The 13677-nt window shown below is 42.8% G+C and overlaps 1 pseudogene; it reads right to left on the bottom strand.

Annotated features, from left to right (window-relative positions):
• Positions 1-1756: 1756 nt before the first annotated feature.
• LOC101940875 (olfactory receptor 14A16-like) lies at positions 1757-2687 on the bottom strand (annotated as a pseudogene).
• Positions 2688-13677: the final 10990 nt, after the last annotated feature.

Below are 13677 nucleotides of genomic sequence, written 5' to 3'. Positions count from 1 at the left end.
GTTATACCACAGCCCTTGGTTACCCCAAGTGACCCCAACGCACTACCCAGTGCTGAATTTCCACAAAATGGTCTGCCCTGAACCACCCAGCCCTCTCGTGGAGCATTTGGAGGAGTAATCAGTTTCGTTGCTCCTTTAAAGAGACAAAACCACAGCAGCTTGTTGATTTAACTGGAGTTGATAGTCACTTCAAGTCAAACCCAGCACTGGGTTGGTTTAGAATAAAAGTAAATCAAGTTTATTTAATCAAAAAGAGAGAGAGGTTTTAGATGAGTTCAAGTGTAAGCGATAGAGTCAGAAAGGGTTACAAGCAGATACAAGTGAAATAGTGATTAAGGCTTAACAAAATGACAGTATTGGCTCAAGGTCAGAGACTTATCACTGTAGTAAGATGAGACCCTGAAACATAAACCCTTATCAGAGGCCCAGTATGAGGCCTGAGGCCTGAACTAAAGTAATCGTCAAGACTTTGCTAACATAAAGCAAAGTTAGGCTGTGAGCCAGAGGCAGGCCCTGCTCACAGAAGCTGGCAAGGAAAGGGCTGATGCTGCAAAAAGAGACATATCTATAAGGTACTGGACACCAGATATCAGAACATTTGCATACTTGTACATTCCACACACAACAAGGAACAAGCTGACCCATCCCAATGAGAGGGCCAAAAGGGTAATATGATGGATAGAGTTGTTTTGTTCAAACCAACATGTACTACGTAGAGGGGTTGCACCACAATACGTCAGAAGTGATGTGTAACTTCTTTGTACTTATGTATAAGAATGCATCCCTGGGGTGGAGTCTTTGTCCAGCCAAGGGGGCAGTGGAAAGTCGCGCCACTGACTGAGCTGAGTCCATTGCCAGGGGGCACATATTCGTAGTATGTCCTGTATAGTAAAGTCTAGAGGGAACTTTTACTGTGCTTCGTTTGGCCATAAACTTGGCCGACGTGCCTTCATACCTTACTAGAGTCTGTGGTCATTGGGGGTTCTCTCAGGGTCTGCTGTGTCAGCTATCTGCGCAGAGCTGGGACAGCACACAGAGGGAACACACGCACGCAGCCGATTGATATCAACATTGAACAAAGCAGAGCACCACACCGGGAGCATCTGACAACAATCACACCTCCTTCCAGCAAGACGGTTGACCAGCCCCTTGGTCAGGATCTCCCACAAAGTCCAAAGTGCTCAAATCCTTTGTAAGAAATGTCCATCCACATCAAGGTTCAAATTCCTAACATGTCCAACTACCACTGGGTTAGGAGTCAAGCTGTTGGTCCATTCCCTGTTCTAGAGTTAGATCCCCAGCTGGCATCAAGTGATGCAATTCAATTGAAGTAAATGGGGCCACATTATCAGATGGTGTAAACTGATGTAACTCCATTGAACTTAATGGGCCACATCCCAGCTAATGTGAATCAACCATAGCTACACTGGACTTAATGTGGCCAGACCCTCAGTTGGTGTAAATTGGCCTAGCTCCATTTCTGTCAATGGCATAGAATCTCAGCGAGTGTAAATCAGGATTGCTCCAGAAGCCTATTAAGCTACATCAATTTGGCCACTACAGGTGTAATATTAATTAGCTAGGCTAATGAACTTTCAATTGTCTACTGATACCCATAAGCTCCAGAATTGTCTTTTATAGATGGTTTATTTGTCGTCATTTTTTTCCTTTTATTTTTATTAAAACTTGTACATATAAATGTTGAAACCCATAACAATGTAGATGTCAGGAAAGACAACACACAATTCTCTGAATGTTAAATCCATCTTATGCATATTGGACCAGGCTGGTGAGCAATTAACATTTTCCTGAGCGCACCCCTTATCTCATTGTTTCTCAGGCTGTAGATTATTGGGTTCATGGTTGGTGGCACAACAGAATAGAAAACGGCCACTACCAGATCCAAAGCTTTTGAAGACTTTGATCTGGGTCCCATGTACGTTAATGTTGAAGTGCCAAGAAACAAACAGAAAACAATCAAGTGGGGCAGGCAGGTGGAGAAGGCTTTGTACCTGCCCTGGTTGGAGGGGATTCTCATCACCGTGAAGAAGATGTTAATGTAGGACACAAATATAAATACAAAACAGGAAACAGCTGCAACAGAACCAAGAACAAGCATTACTATATCATTAACACGTGTATCCCCACAGGAGAGCTTTAGTAGCTGTGGGATATTACAGAAGAACTGGCCAACCATGTTGGAGCGGCAGAAGCGTAACCTAAATGTGTTACCGGTGTGTATCACGGCACACACCATGCTGCTGAGCCAGGCCCCAGCTGCCATCTGGGCACACCTGCCCCTGTTCATTAACATCCCATAATGGAGGGGATGGCAAATTGCAACATAGCGATCGTATGCCATCACCGTGAGCAAAGGTGACAACCAAGAAGAGTTGGGTGACACACCCTGAGAAATAAATTGTTCTGCTGTCCATGAGAGAGTTGGCCATGGATTTGGGGACAGTCACAGAGATGTAGCACAGGTCTAGGAAGGATAAGTTGACCAGGAAGAAGTACATGGGGGTGTGAAGTTGTCGGTCAAAGGCTACGACTATGATGATAAGGAGGTTCCCTATCAAGGCTGCCAGGTAAACCACTAGAAACACTGTGAAGTGTAGAATCTGCAGCTCCCAAATGTCAGAGAATCCGAGGAGAAGGAACTCCAGCATGGAGGTTTGGTTGTTCATAACCTGCTTCAGACACACTCTGGGGAACAAGACAAGGGGAACGGTCAGCAAAATGGTGACAAAAGGAGGGAGGAAGAAAGAGACAGACTACCATCATCCTTCAAAATCAGCTATTGGAGCTACTTAAAATGAGCCATGACCCATTCTGTTAGGCTGTGTGGATAAAAGCTTATTATTCAAGTCACTGGGCCCCAGAGAGAAAATTACTCTATAGCCTGGTCGGTAGGGCTCTCGTATGGGAGACAAGGATGCCAATGACTCCTTAATTATTTAATACAGAGCGAACCCCTTCCCCACCCCAGGAGAATGTCCCATGCTCCTGGGAAGTGGAGTACCCATCTTCAAATCCTTTCTCCTCATCAGCGGGGAATTGAATTGAGGTGTCCCACATCCCAGGTGAGTACACTAACCATTGGGCTAAAGATTATGGGGGACATCTGCCTCCTCCCCTACACAGCCATGTTATGATGTGATTTTGCGTGCCAGCCCATTCTGGTAAGTGGCCTCTGAACACACCTGCCAGATCAGGCCCCACAGTTGAATAAGGCATGGGGAACATCTATCTTCCCCTTGTTTGTGGATTTCTCTGGGCTTAGCTATCCACATGCCTAAAGCGAGGCTGTAGTGCTCATGCCCAGAGGCAGAAATGTAGCACATAAGAAATGTTTACATCAAAAGAAAGGAGGTGCAGAGCGAAATTAGGCGCCTATAGGATAAGGTAGCAGCTGAGAAGTAAATACTAGTGGTGCCAGATTTCAGAGTAGCAGCCGTGTTAGTCTGTATACGCAAAAAGAACAAGAGTACTTGTGGCACCTTAGAGACTAACAAATTTATTTGAGCATAAGCTTTCGTGGGCTATAGCCCACTTCTTTGGATGCATATAGAGTGGAACATATATTGCGGAGATATATATACTCACATACAGAGAGCATGAACAGGTGGGAGTTGTCTTACCAACTCTGAGAGGCCAATTAAGTAAGAGCAAAAACAAATCTGACATCAGGAATTATAATACTCAAAAACCAGTGGGAGAACACTTTAATCTGTCTGGCCATTCAATGACAGACCTGCGGGTGGCTATCTTACAACAGAAAAACTTCAAAAACAGACTCCAACGAGAGACTGCTGAGCTGGAATTGATATGCAAACTAGATACAATCAACTCAGGATTGAATAAGGACTGGGAATGGCTGAGCCATTACAAACATTGAATCTATCTCCCCTTGTAAGTATTCTCACACTTCTTATCAAACTGTCTGTACTGGGCTATCTTGATTATCACTTCAAAAGTTTTTTTCTCTTACTTAATTGGCCTCTCAGAGTTGGTAAGACAACTCCCACCTGTTCATGCTCTCTGTATATGTGTATATATATCTCCTCAATATATGTTCCACTCTATATGCATCCGAAGAAGTGGGCTGTAGCCCACGAAAGCTTATGCTCTAATAAATTTGTTAGTCTCTAAGGTGCCACAAGTACTCCTGTTCTTTTTACTAGTGGTGCGTATATCTGGGAGTTAGGTGCCTAAAGTGGTAGTGACACACCTAAGTCCCTTGGAGAATCTAGCCTGAGGTAGCACTCAAAAGCAGTTCTGCCTGTCTCTATTCATAAGACCATAAGAGTTGCCATACTGGATCATACCAATGGTTCATCTAGTGTAGTATCCTGTCTTTGACAGTGAGCAGTACCAGACCTTCAAGTTCAAGGTACAGAGCAGCACAATTTTGGAGAGATCCTCCCCTAGCTTCTGGCAGTCAGGTTTTGGGTTTCCCCAGGCATGGGAACGCATCCCCTGACCCTCCTGACTAATAGTCTTTGACTGTTTTATCCTCCATGAACTTATCTAGTTCTTTTTTGAACCCAGTTATACTTTTGGCCATCAAAACATCCCATGGCAATGAGTTCCACAGATTAATTTTGCATTGTGTGAAAAAGTACTTCCTCTTGTTTGTATTACACCTGCTGTCTAATAATTTCATCAGGTGACCCCTGGTTTTTGTGTTGTGAGAAAGGGTAAATAGCACTTCTCTATTCACCTTTTTTCACACCAGTCATGATTTTACAGACCTGTATCACATCCCCCCATAGTCATCTCTTTTCTAAACTGAACAGCCTTAATATTTTTAGTTTCCACTCATATGGAAGCTGTTCCATACCTTTACCAGCTTGTACTCACTGGCTTTCTCAATTAATGTGGATTATTTATATTTCTGCTGGCCCAGAAGGGCCAACACAGCTACAAGAGGGTAGACTGGATCTGTTTCTGGCTCATTATTCATCACTTCTGTTTTGAATTAAGGTAATTTTATTTATTTTCTTTTTATTTGTGTTTAGAATAATAAAAAAATGCCTGTCAGAGACTCCAGTTGCCCCCATATAATTAATAACACAATGAAAGCCCAGCAACATTAAGTAATCATTGTAGCTGGAACTTGGCCAGCCAGATATCTACAAAATCTCCTTTTCCTCCCCTTCCACTCTTTCAGCATTGACTTGGAGATTTGGAGGCTGTGGTGGCTTATCAGCTGAACATGAGCTCCCAGTGTGACACTAACGTGATCCACAGATGCATACACAAGGAAATTTTGAGTAGGAGTAGACAGACTATATTACCTCTGTATTTGGCACTTTGTGCGACCACTGCTGAAATATTGTGTCCAGTGGATGTTCACAATTCAAGAAGGATGCTGTTAAATTGGAGAGGTGTCAGAGAAGAGCCACGAGAACGATTAAAAGATTAGAAAATATGTCTAAAAATCATGGTCTTAGTAAAGACATTGGATTTATGGTTTGCTACAACAATCTATAACCCACTAATCCCCTTTTTTGTGCCATGACTACAAGGGTGTTAATGGGTCACTTCACCTTGATTGGTCCCTTAGAATATGTGCTAACTATTTATGATAAGCTATCTGTTCCATGCTGTGATACTGTGAGTACCTTTCCCAGAGGTGAGGAAGAGCTCTGTGCCACTCGTTTCTCTCACCAACAGAAGTTTAGTCCCATAAAACACATTATCTCACCCACACTACAGTTAATATACCCAATAATGATATAAGCCTTTTTTCACATTGGAGACATGGGGAACCGATATTTGATAATGGGCTTTTCAATAGCAGACAAAGGTATAGCAAAATGCAATGTTTGAAAGGTGAAGCAAGACAAATTCAGACTGGAAATGAGGTGTACATTTTTAACAGCGAGAGTGATTAACCATTGGATCAATTTTCCAAAGGTTGGGGTGGATTCTCCATTACTAGCCATTTTTAAATCAAGACTGGATTTCCCCCCCACCCCCACCAAAGTAGAGCATACTTCAAACTTGAATTGTTTTGGGGAATTTCTCTTGCTGTATTATACAATAGGTCAGAGCAGATGATCACAATACTCCCTTCTGACCTTAGCACCTATGAATCATTATGGGAGGCAAGCCATTAGACCTCTCCAAAAGTATGTCTATACTACCCGCCAGATCAACGGACAGCGATCGATCCAGAGGGGGTCGATTTATTGTGTCTAGTCTAGACCTGATAAATCAACCCCCGAGCGCTCTCCCGTCGACTCCTGTACTCCACCTCTGCGAAAGGCGTAGGCAGAGTCGATGGGGAAGCAGCAGCAGTCGACTCACCACAGTAAAGACACCGCGGTGAGTAGGTCTAAGTACGTCAACTGCAGCTATGTTATTCACATAGCTGAAGTTGCATAACTTAGATAGATCCCACCCCTCCACCCAGTGTAGACCAGGCCCAAGAGCCTTGTCAAACAGATCTGCATTTTGCAGCATGGCCAGATCAGGCTGTTTCAGATCAAGCGGGGAAGCAAGTTCCAGCCCCCCAAAGCCATCACAGAGGAGATCCTCCCAGCTATACTGAGGGGGAGTCAGCTTAGGAGTCCCTACTGACTACAGATGGATGAATTGTTTCAGATAAACCAAATGCAGATATGGGTCAACTGAAATATTTCCCCAATTCATGTTTGAAGGGTTAAAATCCATGTGCATTTTATATAACAACATGGTATATGGATTGTGCCAGTTCTGTTTCAGACCCAAAGTCCAGAGTATGGTCAAGAGACCAGAGGCCTAGCAAATAGAGATCAGCTAAGAGAAAGCTGGGGTAAACAGAAAGCCTTGCTTGCTAAGATAGGCCTGGTCAGCAAATTGCCAGTTGTTTGGAGCTAAGAACTAAATAACAAAGAATCCCTGTTCCTATTGTGTTTGTTTCTTCTGTGGGGAGTCGTTCTTCCCACAGATCCAACCTTGAGTTTATGAAAAGTTGGCACATGTCAGTATAAGATATGGCATCCTTCCACCTCCCCTTCCCAGGGACCAATGCCTTGCCTTAAGACACACAGAAGGCAATCTTTATTGCCATATTCTTTGTTTTAACCCCTAGGAATGTACCTGCTGGACAATCAGAGGAGTTGTTCCATTCCTATGGACCCCAAATCAGAATTCAACATATATATTTTATACTAATAACATTTTATCAAAGTATTAATTAAATGTTAACTTGCTAACTTGAGACCATGGGCAGAGACATTATGTAACCTGTTAACCATTGGCTACTGTGCTATCTTGTCTTGCTGTAAAACCTATCCCAGGGTGTGGAACTGCCTACCCCGTTACTTTCCTCCGCCCATAGAAAGTCTATATATTCCATTGTAATCAATTGATTGACAATGTCTCTGAGCCTAATAAGCCAGGTGACACTCCGCCAGTGCTGTGTGTAATAAACTCCTATGCTTGACCTCTACATGGTGTGGATTCATGTCCTTCAATGTTGAATTTGCTGAATTGTTTTGACTGAATAGATTATATAAAACCCGCTCAAAAATCAAAATGATATTTTTGAAGCAAAACATTTAGATTTTTCAATTTGAAATTACTTTTCCTTTCAAATTTTACTTCAATTTTATTTAAAAATATGTTAAAAAGTTCTCAAAAACCAAAACATTATATCTCTATTCTAGTCTACATTGTTTTCTTATACTTCATTCATCACTATAGTATCTGATCACTTTGTTTTAGTTTGAACAAAACGTGTTGTTCCCAAAATATTGTATTTTTCTTTTGTTTTTTGTTTATTAATTTTGTGTTGTACCAAAAATAATGTAAAAAAAAAACTATTTCAAGTCAATCCGAAATGATTTTTTTGGATTTTTGGTTCAGCCAGCAAATTAAAAAATGACTTATTTGAACAGCTCTGCTGCTGACTACAGCGATGGCAGCATGGCACAAGGAGAAAGACAATCTCTCAGATAAGCCAGACCCAGCAATTTATGGGTCAGATGTAAACTCCGTCCAGAGAATGGCAGGCAGCCAGTGCCAATTTCATTGCACTGGTGCTATATGCTCTCAGCCAGATGCACTGTTCACTAAATTAGCCACTATATTCTGCACCAGTTTTTGCCTCTGAATGATTTAAAGTTGAGCTGCATGTAGAGTGCATTGCAGTGGTCTAGTCCTGTGGTAACAAAAGCATGGATCAGAGACAGATAAAAACTTATGAAGTATAATAATGATGATAAAAGTAACAAGAGCTGACCCAAAGTCTGTCTTCCATACGAACAGCATTACCTGTTGTCTTCCCATTTTGTCCTCAGTCACAAATCTGCTATCTACTCTCTTTACTCTTTGCTCTCAGTGGCACCTAAGTGACATCTGTTAAAAATTGCTGGATAGTGACCTGAAACCTGAGGGACAAAACAGACGAGGAAGTGTGAAAACTGGTGAAATGACAGCTGAGTAGGATTGTAACTGTGTTAACTGAAATTGGTTTGACCTGGGTTTAGCTTGAACTGGTTTTAACAAAGAATATGAGTTGGTCATTCACAGAATTAGTCAGTATATTATGGAACATTCTTAAATAAAACAGATCCACATGAACCTTTTCCCTCCCAAAAAAGAGTCTTGTTTAAAGACCCACATTGTTTCTGAGAAACGTAATGGTAAGTGAGACAGTCAAAATGAGATAAGAACCGGTTTTGAGGAGGACGGAGGCAGACGTCTCCTGGAAAGGAGACAGAGAGAGAAAATAAAAGGAAATAGAATGTGAGTGAGAGTTTGAACTTGAAAGGAAGAGGTGTAAAAAGAATATTGAGGGAAAAAGAGAGGATGGATTTTGTAAGTGTTTCTAAGACCTTGCTCATCAGCAGTAGAGGACTAACAACTCTAATGAGAGTCAGAATTACTCCTAGGGCAGAGAAAGGCATCCCTGTATCTTAAGAGGATAATAAAGGACACATGAGTGGCTACCAATTTCTGTAGAGTCCAGGGATGAAATTTTGGCCTCTGACAAGTCAGTGACAAAACTCCCATTTATTTCAATAGAAACAAGTTAATCCAAACCACACAATTGAAGGATCCTGTTCTACATCTCCAGCCAGTTATGCTCCAGCTATCCCACACTTCTTGGGTATTATCAGCTTACCTGGAGTAACATCTGCTTTACCCCTTAATATCCAGCTAAGAATCCTTTTCAGATACACAGATTCCAAAGCTATTATTGGAAAGCCCCTGCAGCCTGCGGGGAAAAGACAGAGTAACTTTTAGATGTCAGCATCTCACTTGAGTGACATTATAAGTCACTTCGTCCTAAATTGAGCCTGTTCTTTCTGCAACTGGCAATGAAGACTAATACATGACTGGACTATGAAATGCTCCGGAATCTGAATTGTCATTGATTTTGCAGGGCAATGCTTGGAAGTACAGAACTTCATAACCTGTCTTTTCTGATTGTTTGCTTGGAATAGGTAGCAGTGAAAGCAGAAATTTTCTTACTGCATGTCTGGAGTGCTGAATACTGAATGATCGTTTGCTTTCCAAAAAGCTACAGAAACATTTTGGGCAGTGCTGATTTTAAGGGCTTGTCTACACTTGGACATCCAGGAAAATTAATCCAAATTAACTAACATCAGTTTGAAGTGGATTCGTTAAACTGCACTAACTCTGTGTGTAGACGCCATTATTCAGAATTAAAGCAGCCTAATTCAGTGTACCTTAAGTCACATTGGAAGTCAATTAAAATAAACTGAATTAAGGCTATTCAATTGTGAATGAGGATATTTGCACAGGAATTTAATGTGGTATAACAAGTTCACATCAAATTCCCTCCTTTAGTCAATTTGGGTTAATTTTCCTGGATGTCCTGTGCAGACAAACCCAAAGCAAAGCAATCCAGTGCCCCCAACCACATTTGGGGTACTGGTGGCAAGGGGCCTTTTTCCTATCCTAGAGAGGCAGGACCAGTGACATGGAGTCCCACCCAAGAATGGCAGCAGAGACACCTCAGTATTACCTAGGTAGATGAGGTGTCTCTGGTTGGGCTACAGGGCACATCAATTGTGGATGTCTGAGAAATGGAAGTCTTATAGCACCAGGGCTACCGAGATCCTTTCTCAGCTAACAAAACATCTCTCTGTGTTGGGGCTAGTTTCTTATCAGTGAATTAAATGGAGATTGCCTCAATTTTTTCTCCAGTCACACAATTGTTCCATTTTTGTTGGCTTTATCTGACTTCAAAACAGTCACTTCTGGTTTGCATTTGAAAGCAGAGAGTGTGATTTCACAAACTCCTCCAAGGCACTCAATGTGCAATTTACAGGCATGAAGTGGGAGATTGCCATATGTATAAATGAGGGTTTGGCACTCAACTCCCACTGACAATTTGAATGTCTCCTCTCCCTTAGAGTACATCTACATTGCAGCTGGGAGGTGTGATTCCCGGCTCTGACAAACGGACCTATTCTAGCTCTGCTGAAGTTAGTGCCTAAAAATAGCAGTGTGGCCCAGGAACAGACCTATTTTTAGGCAATAGACCTCCCAGCTGCTGTGTTAACATGCCCTAAATCTCTTCTCTCCTGGCCATGCGCCCTACCAACTGGGTTACAGTATCTTCCTTATCTGAAACAGACAAAAAAAAAAGAATTCACTCCACTATGACTTGAGGAATCATTCAAGAAGCTGGCATATATGGGCAAGAACATTGGGGAAGAGACTTTACTGGTTATTCAAATTTTTGCTACTAAACTTGCTCTTTTCAGAACCACAAATATTAAATAAGAGCTGGACACTTACTGTGCACTTTCTTCTTCCAATTCCAAGAGCTTATAGGTATGATGTAACCTGTATGTAGTGTAGTCAAAGTCGAGTCAGTGCTAGGATATTAGTGAGACAAGGTGGGCCAGGTAATATCTTTTATTAGACCAACTTCTTATCTAAACTATCCATGGAAATTTACCTGTTTACTTAGACAGATGGATGGAGGATGCTGTTTATCTATCTAATCTATCACATCTTTGTCCATAGAATCTACATGCCAAAGGCACAGCTATCCTATAGCCCTTACATCCTTTACAAAGGATGAATGTACACTTAGTCCTATTGCTCTCTTCAGATGAACTGTGTGTAGCTGACTTTGGGCTTCACAGACACAAACAGATTGGTGCTGTGGGAACATGATTTATCCAAGTCTGTTTCCCTAAGGCCTTTCAGGGACTCACTCCCTGGAGCCCTGCACAGCTCAGAAGTGGAGGCCGAGAAGCAAACATCTGCTCTGCTGCTCATGAGCGTTGATGCATTTTCACCAAACTAAATCAAGAGCAAATACCAGATGAGATCAGGGCTTAGTGATCTGAGGGCAGAGCCAGGAGTTCTTGAATTCAAATCCTAAGTGTGCAGAGAGGACGTATAACTGTTCCCTGTCCATTCTCAATGTATGTTCCCTGTCTGGTTAATCATAGAATATCAGGGACGGAAGGGATCTCAGGAGGTCATCTAGTCCAACCACCTGTTCAAAGCAGGACTAATCACCAACTAAATTATCCCAGCCAGGGCTTTGTCAAGCCTGACCTTAAACACCTCTAAGGAAGGAGATTCCACCACCTCCCTAGGTAACCCATTCCAGTGCTTCACCCCTAATATCCAACCTAAACCTCCCCCGCTGCAGCTTGAGACCATTACTCCTTGTTCTGTCAACTGCCACCACTGAGAACAGTCTAGATCCATTTTTTTGGAACCCCACTTCAAGTAGTTGAAAGCAGCTATCAAATCCCCACTTATTCTTCTCTTCTGCAGACTAAATAATCCCAGTTCCCTCAGCCTCTCCTCATAAGTCATGTGTTCCAGCCCCCTAATAATTTTTGTTACACTCCGCTGGACTCTTTCCAATTTTTCCACATCCTTCTTGTAGTGTGGGGCCCAAAACTGGACACAGTATTCCAGATGAGGCTTCACCAATGCTGAATAAAGGGGAATGATGATGTCCCTTGATCTTCCGGCAATGCTCCTCTATTCGGCAGCTAATGCCGTTAGCCTTCTTGGCAACAATGCACACCATCGAATCATATCCAGCTTCCTGACCACTGTAACCCCTGGGTCCTTTTCTGCAGAACTGCTGCCTATCCACCCGGTCCCTAGTCTGTAGCAGTGCATGGGATTCTTCCATCCTAAGTGCAGGACTCTGCACTTGTCCTTGTTGAACCGCATCAGATTTCTTTTGGCCCAATCCTCTAATTCGTCTAGGTCCCTCTGTATCCTATCCCTACCTTCCAGCGTATCTACCACTCCTCCCAGTTTAGTGTCATCTGCAAACTTGCTGAGGGTGCAATCCACGCCATCCTCCAGATCATTAATGAAGATATTGAACAAAACCAGCCTCAGACCGACCCCTGGGGCACTCCGCTTGATGCCGGCAGCCAACTAGACATGGACCCATTGATCACTACCCATTGAGCCTGATGATCTAGCCAGCTTTCTATCCACCTTACAGCCCATTCATCCAGCCCATACTTCTTTAACTTGGTGGCAAGTATACTGTGGGAGACCGTATCAAAAGCTTTGCTAAAGTCAAGGAATAACATGTCCACTGCTTTCCCTCATCCACAGAGCCAGTGATCTCATCATAGAAGGCAATTAGGCTAGTCAAGCATGACTTGCCCTTGGTGAATCCATGATGACTGTTCCTGATCATTTTCCTCTCCTCAAAGTGCTTCAAAATTGATTCCTTGAGGACCTGCTCCATGATTTTTCCAGGGACTGAGGTGAGGTTGACTGGCCTGTACTTCCCCGGATCCTACTTCTTCCCTTTTTTAAAGATGGGCACTACATTAGCCTTTTTCCTTTCATCCGGAACCTTGCCCGATCACCATGAGTTTTCAAATATAATGGCCAATGGCTCTGCAATCACATCCGCCAACTCCTTTAGCACCCTCGGGTGCAGCGCATCCGGACCCATGTGCTCATCCAGATGCTGTGCTCATCCAGCTTTTCTAAATACTCCTGAACCACTTCTTTCTCCACAGAGGGCTGGTAATCTCCTCCCCATACTGTGCTGCCCAGTGCAGTAGTCTGGGAGCTGACCTTGTTCTTGAAGACAGAGGCAAAAAAAGCATTGAGTACATTAGCTTTTTCCACATTCTCTGTCACTAGGTTGCCTCCCCCATTCAGTAAGGGGCTGTGGAAGAAACAATATCCACTCTCAGGTTGGAAGCAACAAAATCAGAGACAGCTTTATTCAAGCAATTGCAAGGGAAGAATACAGCTGGCAGAGAGTATCTCTGCCTCAGTTTCTCCAAAGTACAAACAAAATCACACAAGCATTTATACCCCTTGTGATGTGCATTAATTAAAACATCTGCAATTTATGTAGGCTATGTGCTATCTATTCCAGTATTTTCTCACTTTCTCTTCTCTAAACATTGTTATCTCAAGGCTAGGTCACTCTGACTATTCTGCTCACTCTGACTATTCACTCGCTTCTGATGTGGGCCCTGCTTCTACAGGTCTCGCGATATTAGGTTAAGACTTAGCTCAACAGTAGCTCTGTCTCTGCTGTTAAATGGCTGCACTTAAACCCTCCCTTCTTTCTCAGCTTCCACACTCCCCCCTTTTGTGCTTCCTTTACCACAACTAAGATTCTTAAACCACCAATTGCATCAAGTCTTGTATTTCTGTTTTTAGCTCAGGAGGATCAGAATCAACCCTATAAGT

The sequence above is a fragment of the Chrysemys picta genome, chromosome 13 (assembly GCF_011386835.1).
Source record: "Chrysemys picta bellii isolate R12L10 chromosome 13, ASM1138683v2, whole genome shotgun sequence".
NCBI classification, from domain to species: domain Eukaryota; kingdom Metazoa; phylum Chordata; order Testudines; family Emydidae; genus Chrysemys; species Chrysemys picta.
The sequence above is the reverse complement of the archived record's forward strand: the minus strand, read 5'-3'. Positions and strand labels throughout refer to the sequence as shown.